The sequence below is a fragment of the Pempheris klunzingeri genome, chromosome 2 (genome assembly GCF_042242105.1).
Source record: "Pempheris klunzingeri isolate RE-2024b chromosome 2, fPemKlu1.hap1, whole genome shotgun sequence".
NCBI lineage: Eukaryota > Metazoa > Chordata > Actinopteri > Acropomatiformes > Pempheridae > Pempheris > Pempheris klunzingeri.
Window position 1 is genome coordinate 3,491,308 of NC_092013.1, and position 16,621 is coordinate 3,507,928.

Genomic DNA, 16,621 nt, shown 5'->3' on the forward strand with positions numbered 1-16,621 from the left:
AGGGAGAACAGGGAGGGGGAGGGGAGAAGAGAAGAGACACAGTGCTGCAAATCATTTAGAAAAAATGTGATACTGGCAGCGATACCGGGCGTTTGACACTCCTAAACTAAACTTGTTTGTCATATAGTGCTTTAAACACATCTGCCTTTGGATATATTATTTAACCAATATTTAAAAGTTCTCTAGTTCAATGTAGTACCAATAAAAATCAAGTATGTCAGACTGCAAGAAACACAATACTAAAGCTACAATGGTGCAAAACAAAAAGTTGTGTGTGTCGAGTGCTGACTGGTGTTGAAAGAGCAGCCAGAGTTTTCTAATTATCTTTGAGGCAGTGTCTAAAAGCACTCCCTCTTTACTACACAATACGCTATATTTATCGACCGACAGTGGATTTGAGAGCAAAACTTCAAAATTGGTGTTGAAAATGATAAAAACTTTATCCACAACATGACTAAACGGTGACAGAGCTTCTTTTAAATGGCCACAGATTGAGCTTTGACTGTGAATTTGCTTGTTCAGCTGGTCAGAAGTGAGAGGGGGGCTGTGAATGGACAGTTGGACAATCCCTCGTACTCCAAACCACATTGACTGCGAGGGGGTTTTGCCTCCTCATTATCTTCATCAAAACTGCCCGCCAGCATTGCAGCACCTCCTGCACCAATCGTGTGTAATAAAACAAGTATTTAAAACGTCATCAGAGACACGATTATCTCAAGGATACAAGCCTTGCGTGCCTCAGAGCTCTGCTATCAAGCGTGACTTCACGGATGCTGAGTAAATAGAGGGAGCCTCTCCAAAGACATAGACTATCTGTCCCCATATTCTTATGTTCTTTCAGACTGATCTTACACATTTCATCTGAATCATCTCCGGGATTATGCAGCTTCAGCGAGATACAAACATGCAAGGTAGCTAATGTTTAGCTAGCTAAATTAGCTGACTTGATATGCTAAAGGGCGCATGCAGCAGGTTATGCTTAGTGGATGGCTGTGATATATATTTGCAAACAGATTGAAAAAAAAAATGCTTTTCACATGATAAAATTCCTCATTAAAAGTGTTTGACTATATGCAGGTATGGGTGTGTTGTTCTTCCACAAGAGGGCAAATCACTTTTGTGCCTCTCTAAACAAAAATGCCTATCTACTTACAGATATGTTGCCAGTGAGATTACTTGGATAAACACGGTGCTGCATGACTCTGCATTTCTTTCACATTTCAGTTAGTAATATAAAAATAAAAATTCCCTTTTTCGATGTACAGGCGTTTGGCTAAAGGCCAGAACGGCAGCGGTGTCAGTCAGTCAGTCAGTCAGTCAGTCAGTCAGGACCAGAATAGTGAGGAGGACATTCCTGCTCAGCCTGAAATAAAGCCTGCAATCTGAGCTCCCTGAGACAATGAGTGGCAGGCCCAACAATAAACACTGGCCCACCCAAAACAAAGATCAGACAAAGCGGGGCGCACATACACACAATTATAAACCCCCAAAAACACACACCCAAAGCACATGTGTCCAAACGGTATCATTAGAAATGTGTGCGTGTTTGAGAAAGAGAGGGGTCAAGCAGTTTGGGTGTGGAAAATGTTGTAAAAGTACTGAAAAAAATAAAAATAAAACAATATTTCTGGCAGACACGAGCTGCTAGAAGCATTTAGCATCATTACCACAGAGGCAAGGTAATAAAGCAACAAAAGGTGTCTACTTGAGTTTGGGACATCAAGAGCAACAAGGAAACAAAAGGACAGAATGACTTCCTGTTTTTCTTCAAAGAACATCTCCACCTCCTGTTGAGCATTCAACCAGCCAAATACTGGGTTAAGTGCAATTGGGGCCCACAACAACACCAGCCTCTGTGTGTTCATTCAAAAACAAATCCTGAGTAATTCTGAAGCCATGTTTTGCTGAATCCAAATGCTGAACTTGCAAACTGGGCCCCATTGTTTCCTCAGCCATAAATAAAATCAAAAACATAAGAGATTAAAGATGTATACTATCTAATATAGTTTAAAGTATATGATATGTTTGGATCACATGATGTTTTCCAAAGAACCAGCTTGGGTTTTTGAGGTGACTCATCCTCATTAATACGTGTTTAAGTATTGATGTTATTGAGTTTCATCGGCTCTGCACACTCTCTGAGGCGTGTGGCTGCAAAACTGAAATGATTTGGCTAAACTGAAAGACAGGAGCGCTGACACGCGGTCTTAGACTTCTTAATCCTACAAAAGACTTGGAAACACCAAAAAGAAAAGTCATTTGGTGATCTGGACTGTGCGAGCTACAGAGCTACAACAGACTGTTGTTGTAATGTGATCTGCTACACTATAATATGGGCTGATCTTTAAACTGGTTTGATGCTCAACAGGCTGAGGTCTCTTCGTTGTGTGTTACAACCCAACAGTAGTAACTTTGCACTAATGAAGACCACCTTGTGGAGCTCGTTAATGACCAAATTAAACCTGCACAACTAACTGAGCGATTCATCTAAATAAATTGCAACATTTTCACCGCAGAGTTACGAGTCAGTGGTATACTGCTGAACATGTAATAGCCCTGACACACCAAACCCGACATCAAAGAACCGGCGGCACATTGCCTGTGTCTGGTCCAAAAAGTTACACTTGAACGCACTGCAAAGACTAAAGCCAGTGGCCAATTAGCATCCACGTCCTGCTCCTCCGTTAGAGGAAATAACTCTCCAGACCAGCAGGTGGCAGCAGCCTGTATTAGTCTTTCAAAAAGGGAAACCAGAGCGCCCAGGACTGAGGATATACAAACCATAAACAGAGCAGCGTTTGTTTCCCATTTTCACAACGCTCTTCACACTGTTTCGTAGTATAGCTAATGTCGTTGCTTTCGTCACTTTCTCATGCCGATCAGACTGCACGCTCTCTCTCTCTCACCAACGGCCCATTTAACATGCTCAGTCAGCCGAAAAGTCACCAACAGGAGTCCGACTAGTGGCAACAGTGCGGAAAACACCACAAATAGGAGGGACAAGCAGGCTCACCGACAGCCCGACATCGGTGTGTCAGGGCCTAAAGGCAAACACTGCAACGCTATCCTCCTGTTGGGCCTTGAAAGTAGGTTAGTACTGTAGGTAGCAAGCTGTCATGGCCCAGCTCTACGGCCTCGACAAACAGAGGGAAACAAACACCGTTGTACTGAGAAATCAAACAATCAATCACAGTAATTAGCCTTGTATGCTAACGTTAGCAGGCAAACACACTGCTGAATCTGTCCATTGTACCTCTGCGGTTGTGTTTTCAAACAGACAAAAAAAAAAACAACCTACAACTGGACAAACGTTGAGGAGTGAGGATCAACAAAAAGTCATCAGCTTTTGGTCCTAACTTCAGCGAGCCCCATAAAAGGTGAGGTATGTGACAGGTAGGAAGGCAAGAGGGACGAGGAATCAATTTAAGTTGAAATCTAAAGGCCATTACAACCAACGAACCAACCACTTTTATGCTACAATTTAAAGCTTAATTTCTTTGTCTGTTCATCCACAATGCAGCACTAACTAACTAACTTATGAATTAAAACGTAACTTGGGAAAGGGTCCTTGCTGTAGCACACCTACAGCGTCTGACACGTGTGGACTTCCACTCCTGAAACCAGTCTTTTTCTTTTTACTCTTGGCAGGAAAAACAAGGGTACCACAGACAACATTATTGCCTTTGCTTCACTTTGTTTAGCAGTCATCTATCATCTTGACATTTGGGGGATTTCCCCTTAATTTTGAGGGAAGATGACTTCCAGAAGCAAACATTATTCAGAGAGTCGAATGCACCCTTGTTGTTGCTGAATATTGCTTATAAGCCACTTTCCTGCCAACATCACACATGATTTTAATGAAACGTGGGCTAGTGAGACTCAACTGGAGACAGAGGGTTTGATGGCAAGACAGAGAGCGGTGCCACACAATTAAAGTCAGGGAAGGGGATGAGGAGGGCATATGTCAGGCATGTGTGTTCAAGTGTGGATTCTGAAAAAAGTGAAGAGAAATTGTTCAGAGAAAGACTCCATTTAGGTACCGAGGCAGCTGTGAAATTCCAGCAAGGGCTTAAAAACCAGACTGAAAGCTCAGGCTATGTCCCTTCGTTTGTCTGTGGTGTCTCTAGTGGCCGAGCAAGATGTTTTAGTCTCTTTATTCCTCTGTGCGCTTTTAATGCGAAGGCCCACTCAAACAATGTCCGAGTTGTGAACTGACTCGGCCAAAAATAAAAACAAATACAAAGTCCAATGTGTTTCTGCTTTACCACATTCACTCACTCACACATGAGTTCAAATGAACAGCCTCGACGAGCGTGACTGATTTAGAGTTAATATTGAAGTCACACAAGGAGCAGTTCACAGTGGAATAAAGCACACCTTTCAAAAGCACGGTAGTGACGCAAATGTGAGAGGAGAGGACGAGGAGGTGGGGCTGGAGGAGCAGACAGAAACACACCCTCACAGAAGCTTGTTGGGAGTCTGCGAAGCATTTCTGAAAAGCATCACCAAGTTTTAAAGGAAACCAACTTAAAAGGTTCAATTTGATTGACCAATCAAGGCCTGAAACACTGTTAAACAGCTAAATGTGTAAAATGTCGGCTATTTTCTATACATTTAAACAGTTTCAGACACAAACTTGATTTAAAAAAAAAAAAATGTGGGGTGCATCATCAATAAATTAAGAGCTGCTTAGACCATCTGCAACTCATTTGCACTGACTGCAAAACATACTGTTGACGTAAATTACATTAGAAATGCTCTCATTAAACAAATTCACTAGGACACATAATAAAAACTGTAGAAAAACACAAAACAGCCATTTGTCCCAGTGGCTTCTTCCTCAAACTTGTAGCATGCGTGATGCCCGTAGATGAAATGTGGCGAGGGAGAGAAGGTGGTTCAAAGCAGAGAGAAACTGCCTTCACAGGATTGCTTTTTCCTCCTAGAAGAAACAACCCCCACCCGCGCCCAGCACACACACACACACACACAAAGCTCAGACTGTGTGTGCATCTCCCCATTTTTCTCACACAAACTGCAACGTGTAGAAAAACCAGAGAAAATAAATGAAGGTGGAAACAAAGAGATGGCAGATTCCACCATGTGTGTGTGTGTGTGTGTGTGTGTGTGAGAGAGAGACACATGCATCTCCAACAACTATCCATCATCAATGCGGACAAAGAACAGAAAGGAACAGGAAAGGACCCACACAGGCACAGATTCAACCAGCTAACTCGTCGCATAGCGCCACCGTTGAGCCCTTCATTTTCTACAAGCTTGACACATCTGTGTTTATCCGGCGAGGTGATAAGAGCGAGGACGCAACATCGTCCAGAGAAGACCACAGTGACCAAGCAAAAAAAAAAAAAACACAGGCGGCTGTGATCGCACAAGGCTAATATTATGGAAATTAGTTCATTAATCAATGGCTAAACAGCCTTTTATCTGGAGAGCCAGAGCGCCAAGGCCTGATCAGCCTCCATGCTGCCCAGTCTGATAACACACACACATCTTCACTTGCTACTGATGAGGAGAAATCTTATGTAGCCTCACTGTGGAGATATTGTCAACCACTGTAATTGCTTTTTTCAATATTTTGTTAATGACCTCATGTTGATATATTATAATATCATATCATATAAAAAGAGAATGTGCTTGGTTTTATCTTTGCCTTTCAGAAGCAGTGAGTGCACGTTTCAACTGTGCAACTCAGTAAAAAAAAAAAAAAAAAGCAGACATTCATTTTCAGACCTCAGCACAGCTCTGACGATTTTCTCTCTTCCCTCCCTCCCTCCCTTCCTCTTGTGCGACTCTCTCTCCTCCCTCTCTGTGCTCCCTCCCCCTCTACCCTCCTCCTCCTCCTCCTCCTCCTCCTCCCCCTCCTCTTCCTCCTCCCCCCACCGTCCCTGTTGGATTGGTGGAGTAAACACAGGAAGAGAGCGGGCTCTGTTCCACCACGCCAGAGCTGGAGCTGGGCGTTCCTGCAGAGCTCCTGCGCCGGGGTCAAAAGTTTACTGTGGTTTTCATTTCACCTTTCCTCAGCCAATCACAGCGCCACACTGCAGCGCCTGAACTCTGACCCCTGCAAAGAATTCCACTCAAAAGATGGTCTGACGCCAGTTTCACAACTGCACCCCCCTCCCATCTCCCATTTTTCCTCTTACTACTCCTTTTCCCTTCTTTCAACTGGCCAGTGTCATGTGTTGACAGAGCCTAGGTGAAAAAGATTCCAGAAAAGAGGTACGAGGGGTAACGGAGAGCAGGGGCAGGAGCAGGACTCAGGTTTTTAAATCTCACAGCCCGGCTTGATCAGAAAACTATCAACACATGCTTTCTTCTGTCCACCAGGGTGACGAAGAGCTAAATAAAAACAAAAACAAAATGACATTTTTTCCTTAAAAATCTGAGAAACACAAGGATCATTTTACAGTCTGACACACGAGTAGAGGCCTTTCCAGTCTGCTTTGTTTGAATCCCTGTGAAATAAATCCCACAGAATTATGGATTATTAAAGGATAGAACATAAACCTAATCCTTGTGCACTTGATATGGTCTACTACTCTACTCTTAATTTCTCATCTTAATGTCCCTATATCCGCGATGCTTCCCGGAGCCTGCCACACACTCTGCCCGCCACGTGTCGCTCAGTTTCAGGTTAACACTATTAAAAGTGTGTTTGAATGACTTATGAGGACAGGCGAGATACAGGGGTCACGAGGACAAAGTGTTGAAAGACGGACAGAGAAGGCAAAAGGGGGAGGAAGAAAGAGTGAGAAGCTCTGCTGAGGTTGTCACAAAACTAAAAGGAATCTGTTAAGGAATCAAATCAGACTTGCTCAGTCTGACTGGACACACACACACACACACACACACTGAGCCATAATCCAACTGTGGGTTTGTTTTTGTCTTGGTGACACTGCACTCTGTTCCCATCTGCTGAGTGATTAAGCCTGCACTGCTAATCAAGTCGCTCACACTGTAAGGGAGCGGGCAAAGGACGACACACAGGGATCGGGCCGACACACGCTGGACTGGCCGCTGCTTCAAACTGCCTTCTGTTTTCACCCACCGATATATTAATGAATATATTTTTTTTAAAAAGAAAGGGTTAAAAATTCAGGGTCAGCGTTCCTGCAGACCCACATGCTGCTCCAAATGAAATCAACTTTGATGGGTTTAGAAATGGGTTCACACGGTCTAAACTGTAATATAAAACAGTATAATATAAATATTAAATTAATAAACAACGTCCTCACTGAAGACTGTGTAAGGCGCTTGGATAGTCTTATTTAAGTTTAGTGTCTTCGACGTAAAGCGACAACAAAACATGCAAACATACAACAAGTTAATAAAATTGATGAGCTTCACTGGTAATGATTCCCTTTCCTGACAGATATTGAATGAAAAACTGGTTGCTTGCTGTTCTTGAGCTTTAAAGGACATTCTGTACATTTCTACTGGTTAGTTTCTTAAAGCCTGCAGAATCTCTGTGCGCCTATATGGCAGCTTGTGGCACGTTATTTGTGTTCTGAAGAGTAAAACACATGGCTGAACAATTAAACGACGGACATCAGTTATTTTGTGCAATATTGAGATGATGACTATCACCGTTATTTTTCCAATTCGGGGTAAAAAAGAAAATTGCTACATTGAACCTGAACTAAACATGAAGCATTAATACTGTACCTGGTCATGTTTAATAATAATCACAATTATAAGGCATCTGATTGTGCAGTCTTTATAAAACTTTGCCTGCATTCTCTCATTAACTCAGAACTGGTCCCTGCCTGACACTTCCAAGTATAAAAGCTTAACAGGAACGTGTCGGCACATGTTGGTACCATTGCTGTGAAACTTCTTTTTCCTCTTGAGTTATCTATAGTAAAATTATACCACTCTTTTTTCATTACACTGAACGCATTAGATCAAAATATTTACACGACATAGTATCGTATCGTAGGCAGCAGATCATCAAGCAAGCTCATGTGTGAAGGTCACCACGATGATGGACTTCTTACCGCTGATTGTGTGCTGGCTTTAGTAAGCAGATTGTATCGGAGCTATATCCTGCTTATCTGAAAAGCAAATAGGCTAATACAGGGTGGCCGCATTTCCACTGCGTGGTGCGGCTCAACTGTCTTTGACTTGCTTTTGGTACCAGGTACTTTTCTTGATATTAAATAACCACTGCAGATAGTTACCCCTCAGTGACTGTTAGCTGATCATCGTAGCAAGACCTTGAGAAACAGTTGTTATTGCATCTTCAGCCCAACAGAAACCCACTGTTCCTTTCATCAGCGGTGAAAACCGAGAAACACCTGCACTTCGTCAATTGAAAACACTGTGGTTTTGCATTTTCCAAAATCTGTTGAGTGAGTAAAAAAAAAAAAAAAAAAAAAAAAAAAAAAATCATAGTTGTGCAGGATGTCCTGTATGAGATAAATCTCGTGAAGCTTCACTCTGACCCATCAGAGGTGCTCAGTGTTTTCACTCCACCTTTTAGCATCGGCTCAGCTCAAAGGAGGTGATACCAGGTACTACCCACAACCTTTGGCCTATGGAGAAAAACTACAGTTACAAGTGAGGATATTTGAGCTGAACCAAACTGTACCATGCAGTGGAAAAGAGGCATACAGTACATACGCCTTACGAGCACCAACAACTATACATCCAAACGAAACTCTGTAAATCTACTTGTAATGAGACATACATTTAGACAGCCACAGAAACAACTGCTTTCTCCAGTCAAGTTTTGAGCCTGATTGAAAAAAAAAAGAAGAATATATTTATTTATCTATACATTGTATCCAATTGTTATGTATTCATATATTCATAGAAATATTTGTGAATGAATTCCAAGATTTTTTCCAATGAATTTTACATTTTAAGACTTAAATCACCTGTTTTGCACACGTCATGCCAACTGGTGAGTCTGTTCTTATTTTTATTTTTTTTAAAAGTACTGAAATGTGAACCTTGTGTCCTGCACTGCCTGTCTTGTTTCACTACTTGTGATAACTATATTTGCATGTCTGTCAAATGAAATTTATTGGAGCTTACAAACCCATGTGGGTTTGACTTCATCCATGTTGAGCCAGTACACTCTTATTCCGATCTGCCCCAGTGACTGTGCTGCTGGCCCCCACAACTGTCAAAACTCTGCCATCTCTGCTTAAAAACCAAACTCATAAATTGCTCTAAATAATGCTTAACTTTCATCCAACTTCAAGGGCGGCCACATGGAAAATGGACGCATCACGACTGTTACAGTGGTGCTAATTGAACAACAACCTTTACTTCTTCTATTTTAGTCACAGCGTAGTCATACAGAATCACTTGTTCCAGTATGGCAATCAGATGGGCATATACAAGAACCATAAGAAACAAGCCAAATGGAAACATGGTGATCACTTGGCAAAAGTAGAGCCACCTCCATAGAAAACACAGGATGGGACTAATGGCCAACTTTTGCGAGTGTCGTTTGGTAAATGAGCTGCTGCGTTAGTGCAAAGCTTGATGTGATGTGGCAATGTCAGGAGGCCAGCGCTGGTTTGGATATTCTGGGGACGACGGTAAGCTCCAGAGCAGCAACATTTTGATTGGAGTGTTGCCTTAACAACAAGCCACATACACAGGGGTGACGTCACCAGGCAGAGTGAAAAGCTGTAATGGTAGAGGGAACATTTTCCACTTTATCCAGAAAGGAGGGGGGGAATATCAGTCCAATTAAGAAACGAGCGCTGGTGAAAAAAAGGAGTGATAAATTATTAGACACATGCCTTGCCAATGTTGACATGCTGTAGTAGGTCTGGAGCCTTTTATGATGGTGTGGAGACTCTGTCATTCACAACTTGACTTTTCTTTGAACTCAAGGCTGCAATAAAGGAGAAATCGCACTGGTGGAAAATCTAAATGCCGTCTAACGCAATGCTGTGAGCAAACGTCTACACGCTCACTGCAGCTTGTGGTGATTTCTTTTAATTAAAAAGGGAGCTTTGAAATTACAGGTGAACTAGGAGACGGGAGTGCCCTTACAGTCCCTGCTTGCACGGTTACATTCGTGCCATATCCTCTTACAACTGTAACGCCATGCCAGCCACAGCTGCCTCTCAATCCAGACAGACCCGGGAACCCCAGCCCGCTGCCACGAGGGTCCAACATCCAGCTCACTGTTTCATCTTGGAGATGTACAGAGAGAAAGAGGAGCACAGTGTAAACAAAGTACATAAACGCAACCAACCATTTGCCAGGGCTGAATTACAGGGGATGGAGTACTGAAGGCAGTAAATATAAGTTTTGTCAAAATTTGGGACACGCACTTTGCCGTGGCCAGAACCAAAGCCCCTTCTTGTTTTGGTTGCAAACTCACTATTTTGCGCTTGTGTGAACACCTTTTCCGATTTTTGTGTATTTGATGGAGGCAGCATATACATCAGGGTCTGTGCCGTTTGAGATTCAAGCACTTTCAAGGCACCTACAGAACTCCTTTGTACTCACGGCAATTAATGCATTTCTCAGTTTGTTTATTGTACCAGCTGCTCATGACTTAATTTATCTGCACTTTCCAAGGAGTAGATTCAGAATATATTCAAGCCTTTTCCAAACCTTGACAAAGATGACTTTCAAGACTAAACTTTCAAGAATGTGTATGATCTCCAATATATGGAAGAAGGAAATTGGAGACAGGGAGAAGATGGAGTCCATGTAGCAGTTGAGAAGTTCATCCAGGACTGACAGTGTCTCATTTCTCTTCCCCTCTTTACCAGCCTCTCTTTCTCTTTACGCTGAATAACAGACAGAGAGAGCATCTGGTAGCAGTTATCTCACAAACCAAACTTTTTTTCACCCTTGCTGTCTCTCCCCCAAAGCATTTTTTTTTTTTTTTTATAAAAGGGGGCCCTAAACAAAACACAAACAAGGTCTTGCTAACATTTTACAATGGTAACAAAACTAGGCCAGCAAGCTACCCTCCCACTGGCTTGTTCAGGTGAACCCGTTTTACGAGCATTCTTCAGCTGGGGGAGCGAAAGTTAAAGGGGGAGTTGAAGTTAAAGAGGAAGGGCAAGGAGGGGAGGGAGGGGGGCAGAGCTCTTGGCACCCCCTTCCCTAATAAACTCTTGCCTTCGTCCAATCAGCGGGGACTACAGAGAGCGAACTGTTCCAAATCCTTGCTGGTTATAAACTGGAATTGGGTGCAATGATTGCTTCAGGCTGCCCGTTTGGCTTGTAGAAGTGTGCATGGCTCACATATGGCTCAGCTAGCCTAACACTTGGGTATTACCTCAGAGTTGAAGAAGAGGGGACCGAGGGGATGAATGAGATGTGACTTCAAATAAAGTCAAAGTGCAAACTGCACCGCTTGACTTGGGACTCGGCGGGACGGCTTGGCTGTCTGGCTTCCTCTGAATAGTGAATAAAAAAATCTGGTTTCAGCAGCTCTCATCTCATGCTCTCACTCTCACTTGTTTGGGCAAAGTAGCTGTAAATATTTTAGCAGTGGAAACACGACTGTCTTGTTGAGCAGAGTTTTTCAAGCCTATATTTAGCTCTACTGAGGTAGGCAGAAAAAGCAAACCTACCTGTTGAGTGCGACCATATAAGTGCAGCAGTGTGAGATGTGTGCACACGCGATCGCTGTTACTGTCAGTGTTACTCACTGCATGAGTGACCTTGAGATGTGGGGACTAATCAGGATGTTTTACACAGCCTGAGCTGACCACAGGAAACTTTTGTGTTCTGAAACCTTGGTTGTAAAACAGCCTCCAATAACAAGTCAGAGTCAAGTCTAAATCCTACAGAGTAAAGCTTCAGGGATTCCTGTACAACTGTTGAACGCTCCAGCTTGACTTGAGCACAGGCCAAGGTAAATCCCATTAACATTAGAGAAAAAATTCAAGACTGGAAAATTTAAAGGTGTACCATCTCCCTGAGTGACAAGTACTAGTCAGTCAGAGGCAGCGTTTCTTGTGTTTTCCTTCACTAACCCTACACTACCTGTGGCTCGGCCGAACAAAAAGAAAAGGTAGCCTGCAAAGACCAGGGGAGTCATATTTCAATTAGGGGAAACAATCAGGCTTTCCTTTCAGAGTCCTCTCAGAGCCACTGCTCACCCACACAGCTATTAATCTTAAATTGAACACACACACCATATGACCGATTGGCAGTTGTTTGAAACGAAACTCATTCGGTGTCTCCTTCTGTCTCCCTTAAGACGCTCAGAGTGATGAAACACTAAAAGAATGCCATCTATTCAGACATCAACGATGCAAAAATGCAGCTTGACAAAGACAGATTGGAGGCAGTTATCAAAAAAGTGGCCCCGGCTCACAAAAGTGGGAAGCTCTCCACTTATTTTTCCTCCTTTTTCTCTGACACCAGCCAACATTTAGATGTCAATGCAAACACATAGCAGAAATATTTGCACAAAACTTAAAAAAGGAGATCATGTAGCAAAATGTAAGTAGTAGAAAGAAGTAGTGCAAAATCAGTTTCAGTTTTTGATAATTCAAAAATTTTCAACACAAGTCCAAATAAGATATAGATGTTTTTTTTAAGTGCAATTTGAACCTACACTCCTTTGGTGTGCATCTTCAATTACACATAGTGTTTACAACACAGCAGGCTGTAGAAAGACCTCAATACAGAAAACCACAATTAACACAATCTGAATACTACACATCCTTGCAGGTGTTGCTGAAAGAAAACAAAACATCCAAATCTAGTGTATTTTTACACAAACTTAGAATGTGCCCCCCAAATTTATTAGTTTACCAAGTCTGTATCTCACAAAAGAATCTTTCATTTTTATTGTCTTGTTGACAGGATGCTAAAATATTAAACATCAAAACTAACCTCTGAGAGTACTAACTCAATATAAGCAAAGCCACTGAATTACACCCGTTTGATAATCAATCCAGCGATCTGATGTGACACAGAATCTGCCACCACACACAGATTTCTCCCAGGCCCATGAGAAAAAGTGATAAGTTAATGAATTATTGAGAGCACAGGGGCCAGCAGACAAAGAGCGAAAGCCATGCATCCCAGTCACTTCTTCACCCCATCTGCAGTCAAAGAATCCCCCCAAAGATTGATTCATTGTTAACGCAGCCTGACACCCTGTGTGAGGGAGAAAGAAAGTGGTAGATAAAGGGACAGAGAATGGGGAACAGCGGGCTCCATTTGCCAAGAATATGAGCAGAAGCAGTTCATTGGACAGGTTCCCACAGTGGTCCCTCTACCACTTACAAAAATACCACATACGTGGGCTTGAGTAATGGCATTCCATCAGACTCAAAATAAAGACAAGTTAGCTCATCAGACGGCTGAAGACAACCAGCAGCACCATTCATCCCCAGCTACACGCCATTTTATTGAGATATTGCAGCCTGTTAAATGAGTAGCCTGCATGAATTCGTATAAGCAGGAGCAATCTAGTGGCTAGACCGTGTAGCAGTATGACGAAAATACCTGCATGCTTTGAGAGACTCTCACGTGGAAGTAAGCAATGAGCTGTAAATACCTGCAAGTATTGGCAGGGATGGCCCCGGGCGAAGAGAGCGGCCGCACACCTACACCTCAACCGTTTTCAGTGGTATTACTAATTCACCTCTTTATTGTCTGCCTACAAATGAGCACGCACTCCAAGAATGTCCTCTCACCACCTCAAAAAACTGAGTGCTCAGCATACACCTTGTCGAGCACAGAGAAAGCAAACCTGGACTCTACCCGAACCCTGGGAGTGTTCATCCTCCCCTGCACTGAAACCCATCCATCAGCCTCTGCCAGTCTGTCCGTCTCGCTCTCACACATATGCACCTAAATATGATTTATCAGTGGCCAGAAAAACCAACATTTATCATAGCGTGATGGGCCATTATAGCAACCATTACAACTGCGGATACGTAATCTCACTACAGCCATGCAAATAAATAACAGATGCTGTGGAGCAGCCAGGCTGAGCCAGTCAGTTCAAGTTTGGGTGTCAGCAGAGGGGGACAGGGATGTGTTGGAAAACACAAGGTGGTTAATCATGACCTGCAGCTGCAAATTTAACCTTATTCTCTTTAAAAAAAAACTAAAAAATTTTATGTGTTTTGCATGTCTCACCGTCCACTTATTTGGCTTGTTGCCATTTCTTAGATGGTGTTTGTCAAATTAAAAAGGCAAGAAAACTAACCCATAAACAAAAATGCAGGTAGACTACACTGTGTTTAAGTGTGTTTGCCCTCCACTAAAGTCCTGACGGAAGCTAGACAACCTTTTTTTTTTTTTTTTGTGTGTGTATCATCATTTCAACACCCAAGACAACTAGTGCGGATGGGACCAACATGAGCCGAGAGCACAGACGATCCATGCAGCCCCGATTGTAAAAGCTGTAAAAGCAAGTCCGGGTCAAAAATTAAATAGCGCCCGGAGCTATTCAGCTGTGTTGTGGACAATGAACGCAGTTGAGTGGCGCTGGAAAGTTAAACATTTGGTTTTTTGAAGCACACTCATGAGCAGTGTTGGGTATTAACAGCTAGCCTACTGCTCCCCGGCGAACCCCACACAGCCTGGATCTCGTAAACTTTGTAGCTAGCGAATAATGGAAACACCAACAAAACAACCGCCACCGACACGAATGGCACATCGCCGAGCCTGCGTTGAGGTAAATTAAACATCTTATTTGTAGTTTTTCGAGGCCGATAATATCATAATAAACATTCCACAACAAATAAGACAGCGGTGAGGTGGTTCATTGTATCACGGTAGCTTAAAAAACCACAGCCTGCTCGGAAGCGGAGCAACACCAACTGCCACTGTGACAAATTTACGCCTTCAAACACACGGGAGCGACAGTTAAAAACTTAATTTTCCACCGAAACATTAACCAAATTGCAGAAAACTCACCGGCTTCGACGCTTTCATTGAGTAGAGCAGTTTCTTTTACGCCTCTACAAACTCTCCGCCATCTTCGGCAGGACCGTGTTTGTTTAAATGCGAAACACTCCCAGAGCGGAGGGAGCCAGCTTGTAGCAGAGCGAGGGGGCTTCTGGGTAATGGAGTCCGCTTGCCTACCCAGGCCGCATCGAACTGCTACGACGCGTTCAGCAAACGAACTACACGTACACCAATACCCATAGGTGATATGAGCAGCAGTCACTGATATTATTAGGGGAGAGATTTAAAAATTTATTTATAGGCCGGCAGAAAAGCAGCTTTATGCAAATGACTTTTTCATGCCCACAGAGGTATTATGTTATAATGTTACTCACCAAGCACTCAAGCACAAAAATATTTGTTCATAAAGTGTAAAGAATTTAGATTTTTTTTTTTATTAAACACCACACAAGTGGGCATTTTGAAGTTATTTAAGAGAAGCATGTATGTTATATAAGGGTTGACTTTTTTGATGAAGCACAGAGTAAAAAGCTGGACTCTTTTCCAGTATTTTTCTCTGGCACTTTAAAAATGTCGAGGCAGTTTGACAGCATCAATATGTGATATATAATGTGGCCAGAATTAAGCAAGAGTAAATGCAATTGCAAGTATTCATTAGCCGTCATGATTTATGGCCTCTACCCCTTTATCATGTTTTGCCTTTTATTGCTTTGCAATTGTGTCAGTCATAAAGTGGCTGCCAACATGTGCAGTCTGATTCCTCACAGATTTACTGTCAGATATATGAATCGGAGTGACTGTGGAAGCAGTATGACCCCTCGTGTAGCCACAGAAGAAGAAGATGGAAGAAACAGCGCCCATGGTGATCTCTTTCAGGCACACTAGTGTTGAATGTTTGCGACTGAAGGCCAAGAATGGAGAGAGAGCTGCAGGATAGGAGGGCAAGAGAAAGTAAAAGACTCTCCTGGCTGAAAGTAATTCTCTCTGAGATGGGAAAAATTAAAGGGTGTGTATTTAGTATGGAAATATCCATAGAGTTTAGTTAGTTAAAGCGCAGCAGCAGTGAAGTTCATTATCACTGTCACAGAATTGTATGTTATGCTGCCAATTCACAAAATGCACTCATTGTTAGCTATAGGTGACAAGACAGTGAGTAATCCTTGAAGTGTTACACAACTGATAAACATAGATAGTAAATCAATCATGCAATTATTCACAAAATTGATCCAAACATTATTACATATAGATCGATCCAGATCTGTGCAGATTGTTTGCAAATCTTAGAGGGTTTTAAATGGTGCACAGTGCAATGAACTCACCAAAAGGAAAAATGCCTTGTGCATTTTTGTCTTGTGTGTTTTTGCTCTGTTTGTATGTCTGCCTGAGTGACAGAGCCTCAATTACATTCCACGGAGACCCAAAGAGGGGCCCAGTGGCCCTCTGTTTGTGCCCCTTCCCCCACAAAACATGGCAAACTGACCTCCCCCCACAGTGAGTGTGAGACACTTTATCCCAACCCCCCTCCCCACTCGGCCTCTCCACTTTGAAAGGACAGGAGATAACAGTCTGAAAGGACAGGAGATAGCCCCATAATCATTAATGTATTCAGATTGGTTTACCTGCAAACAGCTAACAGCATGCCTTTCTTTGCTGCAAGCCCATCCCCCAACTTCTCAACACTATGCAGATGCAATAAAGCACAAAAAACATCTTGAATGTCCAGATATTTAATCACCGG

At 42.7% G+C, this 16,621-nt stretch overlaps 1 protein-coding gene across 1 annotated transcript in view; it reads right to left on the minus strand.

Moving 5' to 3' along the window:
* Positions 1–14,972, minus strand: part of LOC139207711 (nuclear receptor coactivator 3-like) — a 31,098-nt gene extending 16,126 nt beyond the window's left edge. Inside the window, exons 1-2 of the mRNA XM_070837462.1 lie at positions 14,893–14,972; positions 11,282–11,402 (exon numbers count right to left, since the gene is read on the minus strand). The gene's annotated coding sequence lies outside the window, so the exon portion shown is untranslated. The remainder of the gene's footprint in view (positions 1–11,281; positions 11,403–14,892) is intronic.
* Between the last annotated feature and the right edge of the window lie 1,649 nt (positions 14,973–16,621).